This window comes from Mus pahari, chromosome 15, assembly GCF_900095145.1.
Source record: "Mus pahari chromosome 15, PAHARI_EIJ_v1.1, whole genome shotgun sequence".
In the NCBI taxonomy this organism is placed as follows: Eukaryota; Metazoa; Chordata; class Mammalia; order Rodentia; family Muridae; genus Mus; species Mus pahari.
This window is the reverse complement of record NC_034604.1, coordinates 2,140,710-2,146,709: the sequence shown is the minus strand read 5'-3', so window position 1 is coordinate 2,146,709 and position 6,000 is coordinate 2,140,710. Positions and strand designations below refer to the sequence as shown.

The 6,000-nt window shown below is 41.9% G+C and overlaps 1 long non-coding RNA gene across 1 annotated transcript in view; it reads left to right on the top strand.

The window, feature by feature from the left end:
• Positions 1-6,000, top strand: part of LOC110333015 — a 92,037-nt gene that overhangs the window by 49,172 nt on the left and 36,865 nt on the right. The window contains exon 4 of the long non-coding RNA XR_002381055.1: positions 1,071-1,142. This is a non-coding gene — a long non-coding RNA (uncharacterized LOC110333015). The remainder of the gene's footprint in view (positions 1-1,070; positions 1,143-6,000) is intronic.

The window sequence follows — 6,000 nt, the reverse complement described above, 5'->3', positions numbered from 1 at the left end:
GGGATAGCATTTGAAATGTAAATAAAGAAAATAAAGAAAATAAAAAAAAATCCTGTGTATAATTAGATAACTAGATTGGGAAGTGACCCCCTGCCAACAATTGCCTGGACTCTGAGGTCATTGACCATGTTACTCTTGTTGTTGCCAAGTGAGAATCAGTGAAGAGTTTTCATAGAATAGATACAATAATTATGTGATAATATACCTCCTATTAATCAACTATGGTTGATTAATCCTAGGATTCACACTGAAATAATTTGTTTTTTAGTTATAGAAATAGAGATCCAGTCACATCAAAATAGATGTGGGTTATAATCAGAAGTTGCACTTAAGAAAATCCTGTATTTGTAGGCAGTGCATTGCATGGGAAGTTGGATATAAGCACCATGAATTTATTCCAGGTTTAAATACATAATTGAGATGCTGAGTAACTGAATTTTTCTGTCCTTTCATGAAATTACAGCTACAAAAATCATCCAATCTCCAATCAGAGTTTCCTAAGTCAAGAAGTAATTTAGCCAATGTCTGTATGTATTTCCTGTATTGTTCCATGTATATGTGTATGCATATTATGCATTCATGTGTGTATCAAATTCTTATGTGTGTGTGACGTATATACAGGTACACATACATGTGGAAGTCATAGATTGACATCTGATATCTTTCTGTATCTCTTTCTACTTTACTGAGATGAGGTCTCTTGCTAAGCCTAGAGTTTGCCAATTCTGGCTAGCTTGACCACTTGCCCAGGGTGCTCAGCCTCTGCCTCTTAAGTGCCTCTATAGGCAATTGTCACACTTGCTTGCCTTTTACACAGGCTTTATGAATATTAATCCCAGTCCTCGTGATCATACAGCTAGGGCTATGGAACCATGTCCCTGGCCCAAATTTCCCATATAGACTTTAACATTGATTTTTTTTTTCTCTCTCTTGAATCTTGCATTCAAGGCAAGGTTAATAATGACACGATTTTCTCTAAGTTTTGGCTTACTACAGTCATGAGAACCTAGATGACAGTACTCAAAGGTATTGTTTAGTAAATCATTTTTTTAATCATTTTTTTATTTTAGCATGGAAAGGGAATAAACTGGACTGAACTTCCTGCCCACCCTCTGTGACTAACAAGGGCCATTGTGATCTCTGTAAGAACTAGTTCCCAGCAGAACAGGGCAGTGTCTTATTCATATAACTACAAAGAGCTCACTAAACTTAGAGACTTTAATTTGAGCATCTCAATGTGTAAACTGTGGTCTGGTGTGATATATGTTACAAATGATACACACAGGTACCTGGGGGAAGTGCAATTTTTATGTTCCTGTTTATTTTCAATCATATTCAGTTAAGGAAAGTTAATTAAATTATAATTAGCTTTTGTAGTAATTGGCCCCCAGCAGTTGGCAGAGATGAGTTTATGGGCCAGTTGGAAGAAAGCAGTAGTCAGACAAAAGGTGAGTGCGGAAAGCCAGGGTTCTGGGGAAGACTGGCTTGCTTCGCTCTTCTGCAGCAGGCTTGAGGGAAAGGGACCCTCAGGGCCTGCACTGTGTTGTGTCATTGTGAACATAGTTACTATCTTAATGGGTTTCTGTCGTTGTGATAAACACTTTGACCAAAAGCAAGTTGGGGTGGATTTATTTTAACTTAGTTGATCACAAATGAACGTAGGGGCAGGTGCTCAAGCAAGGAAGGAACCTGGGGTCAGGGGCTTTGGCCATGGAGGAGTGCTGCTTCCTGGTTTTCTCTCCCTGGCTTGCTCAGTCTGCTTTCTTGGACCACCAGCCCAGGTGTAGCACCACCCACAGTGAGCTGGGCCCTCATCAATCAAGTAAATGCACCACAGGCCAATCTGGTGGGTTGTTTTGTTTTGTTTTGTTTTGTTTGTGTGTTTGTTTGTTTGTTTTTGCAGTTGAGGTCCCCCTTCCCAAATGACTCTAGCTTGTGTCAAGTTGATGTAAAATTAACTACTCCAATTATAATTAAAAATATATTTTAACAGTTCTCCAAAAACCTAACACATGTTGGTACTTTGGTTTCCACAATCTAACGGTAAACCCCTATTGCTGAAAATGCCTTATACTTAAGTCACAGACTATGGATAAATGGAGCTGGTATTCACTGAAAGCTTCACTTACCAACCAAGATGCAGAGTGCTAGAGGGTGCTGTACAAACTGTTGGAAGGGAAAAGCAATCAATCGATGATAATCTCCCAGAAAGATCACCTACTGGTGCAACAGTGACACAATGTTCTAAACATTGGATTTAAGGATTTACATGGAACTCATGTCTGACACTGTTAATACAGTGGAAACCCTAGATTAGATCAGTCATGGGCCCTACATGAAAGCCTATTATTTATTCTGCCAAAGGAACATAGCATTAAAATGGCTCCTAGTGGCATATTGTTCTCCCCATGGATAAAGGAATCAGTCGGCCCTCATAAGATTGCAGTAAACTGTAATCAACACGGAGACCTACAACTGGACAAGGTGCAGGGAGCGAGTGACCTTGGAGCATCCATCTCCAAACGGTATATATTTATCATAACCCTCCCTGCAAGACTCAGTGATTGCTGGAGCCAGAGGTGGTGGATTACTTTAATGAAACAGATTAAGGCTGGGACACATAGGAACTCACGGAGTTTGACATCGTGTGTAAGGCCTACAAAGCTCACTCTAGACAAAATGCCAGCACAGAGAAGATGTGAGCCCAAAGTCCCACCCGTCAAGAAGCTATGTGTGATTTATAATAGCTAGAAGAGGAAAATCAGTTTTCTTTAATTGGGTGACACTGGGTGTGCCAACTACACTCCAGTGCAGGTCCCATGCTCAGGAGAATTTGGTCAACACAAATTTGACTCCATAATTTTTGTGTGCTTTTAAAAATTGTTTTCAGTACCCAAGGAGCTGAAGGGGTTTGCAGTCCCATAGAATGAACAACAATATGAACCAACCAGTACCCCCAGAGCTCCCAGGGACTAAACCACCAACCAAAGAGTACGCATGGAGGGATCCATGGCTCTAGCTGCATATGTAGCAGAGGATGGCCTTATGGGTCATCAATAGGAGGAGAGGCCCTTGGTCCTGTGAAGGTTCTATGCCCCAGTGTAGGGGAATGCCAGGACAGGGAAGTGGGAGTGGGTGTGTTGGTGAGCAGGGGGAGGGGGAATGGGATGGGGGGGTCAGAGGGGAAATGAAGAAAGGGAATAAGAAAATATATAATAAGAAAAAAATTGTTTTCAAGGATAGACAAAGAACATGAATTTGGGTGGTTAAGTGGGTGGTGGTGGTGGATCTGGGAGGAGAATATGATCAAAATATATGGTATGGAATTCCAAAAAATTAAATAAAAACACATGGCTAAATTGCACATAAGTTGTAGAATAAGCTAAATATCCGTTCTTGTAAACAAGGTAGTGTTTGTTTTTTAATTCTTCTTTTCAACAGTTTGAGATACTTCAGAATTCCTTCCCATAAATGGTTAGTTGTACTTAAAGGGCAAATTTCCCCTCAGAACAACCTGCCTAGGGCCTGAAGTTTCCACAAAGAATGTATGTGCTCACATTTCACAATGCATTAGACAAATGGAACAGAGGGCTAAATACCATTTTACCCAGAAGATTAAAATATTTGAAAATGTAGGCAGCACTATCAGTTATTAAAATACAGACAAGGGGAGTGGGTGGTTTTGTTTACCTGTATTAAGTGAGCACAATTAAATTACACTCAGATGAGCCACTATGGCATTTTCAGACATGACGATAACAAACCCTATTACCAGATCCATTATCTTTTCCTCTCCCTTACATAACCTTGGGTATCAACCTTTCTCTCTCATGTTCACACACAGACACAGCCAAAGACATGCATGTGTGCTCGCGTGCATGCTCACACACACACACACACACACATATACAAATAGACACACACAGATACATACACAGACACACATACATACAGATACATACATAGACAGACAGACAGACACACACTTCCTTTCTGTGTTTCCTCCTCAGGACTACGCCTAGGCGGATTCCACAGTTGGCTACCAGAACAGTGCAGCGATCTCTATTGAGCTGACTTTGATTCTTGGTTACATATCCAGAAGCGGTGCAGCTGGATCATATTGTAGGTACAGAAAGGAGTTTCCAGTGAGACAGAGGGGCCTCTGCGTCCCAGTTCATTTACTGCTCTTCACTTTTCTGTCTCCTCAAACAAGACAGCTCTGTCACGTGAGCTCTCAGGAAACATCCCTCCCCATTACCCGTCCCACCCTCACCCCAAATCATAATCATTTTGGTCTCCTTTAGATGTCCGTATTTTCATCTCCAAAGAAACAATAAATCTGTTTAGCAGGCAGCTTTAAATCGGGAGTCTGGCCAGTTATCTGCTGTCCGCCTTCCGGTTCCGGTTCCTGCTTCCTTTGCTTGGTGCACTCTGAAGGCTGCCAGGGTCCCTGGGTCATCTGCCTTCCTGTTTCCAGCTGAGACAAACTTCACAGCCCAGGTCTTTCCCTGTGACTGGCCTACAGGCTACAGGTCCTTTTCTTATTTTAACACTGGCTCATTTTTCACACTGCACTCTTTCTTTTTTCCAGTTTCTAGTAGTTTTGTTTCTGGGTTGCTTGTTTGTTTTTGCCAATAGTAAAGCTATCCTTACCACTGGAATGGATCTGAAAGCAGCTCCTTACATTTCAACTCTGGCTGTGCTGCCTACTTAAAATGAGCCTTTTAGAAATCATTTATTTCATTTTTACTGTGCAGATTAACATGACCTGTTAGTACATTCTGAAATCTACAAACCTCGAGTCTTACATTTGGGAGCCAATACTCTCCTCCCCGAAACTCTCAATCCCGAAACTGCCTTCTCAGAAACAGCGAAAGTCCATCATTAGAGATTTCTCTGTCCTCTCGGGTAATGGGGGTGATGTTGTTTCCTGGCCTGAGTATTTGAGAGAAGCCGCTTATGGAGTGGGGTGTGATAGCTCATTCCTCAGTCTCCACACCCTGCTTCCTGGAGCTCTGTCAGCTCTCAAGCTGAGCTGCCTTTCTTGTTTACACCTTAGGAAGGCTTCTCCATCTCACATTGCTCAGTCAGAGGGGATACTGAGATTGTTCCCCCTTTTGTACATCTCTTTATTCTTTTTTAATTATTATTCCTTTTTAAATTTATTTTATTAGATATTTTCTTCATTTACATTTCAAATGCTATCCCAAATGTCCCCTATACCCTTCCCCCTGCTCCCCTGCCCACCCACTCCCACTTCTTGGCCCTGGCCTTCCCCTGTATGGGGCATATAAAGTTTGCAAGACCAAGGGGCCTCTCTTCCCAATGATGGCCAACTAGTCAATCTTCTGCTATATATGCAGCTAGAGACACGAGCTCTGGGGGTACTGGTTAGTTCATATTGTTGTTCCACCTATAGGGTTGCAGGCTCCTTCAGCTCCTTGGGTAGTTTCTCTAGCTCCTTCAATGGGGACCCTGTGTTCTATCCTATAGATGACTGTGGGCATCCACTTCTGTATTTGCCAGGCACTGGCATGGCCTCACAAGAGACAGCTATATCAGGGTCGTTTCAGCAAAATCTTGCTGGCATATGCAATAGTGTCTGCGTTTGGTGGCTGATTGTGGGATGGACCCCCGGGTGGGGCAGTCTCTGGATGGTCCATCCTTTCCTCTTAGCTCCAAACTTTGTCTCTGCAACTTCTTTCATGGGTATTTTAGGGTATTCCCTATTTTAGGGAGGAATGAAGTATCCATGTGTTGGTCTTCCTTCTTGATTTTCTTGTGTTTTGCAAATTATATCTTGGGTATTCTAGGTTTCTGGGCTAATATCCACTTATCAGTGAGTGCATATCAAGTGAATTCTTTCGTGATTGGGTTACCTCACTCGGGATGATATCCTCCAGATATATCCATTTGCCTAAGAATTTCATAAATTCATTGTTTTTAATTGCTGAGTAGTACTCCATTGTGTAAATGTACCACATTTTCTGTATCCATTCC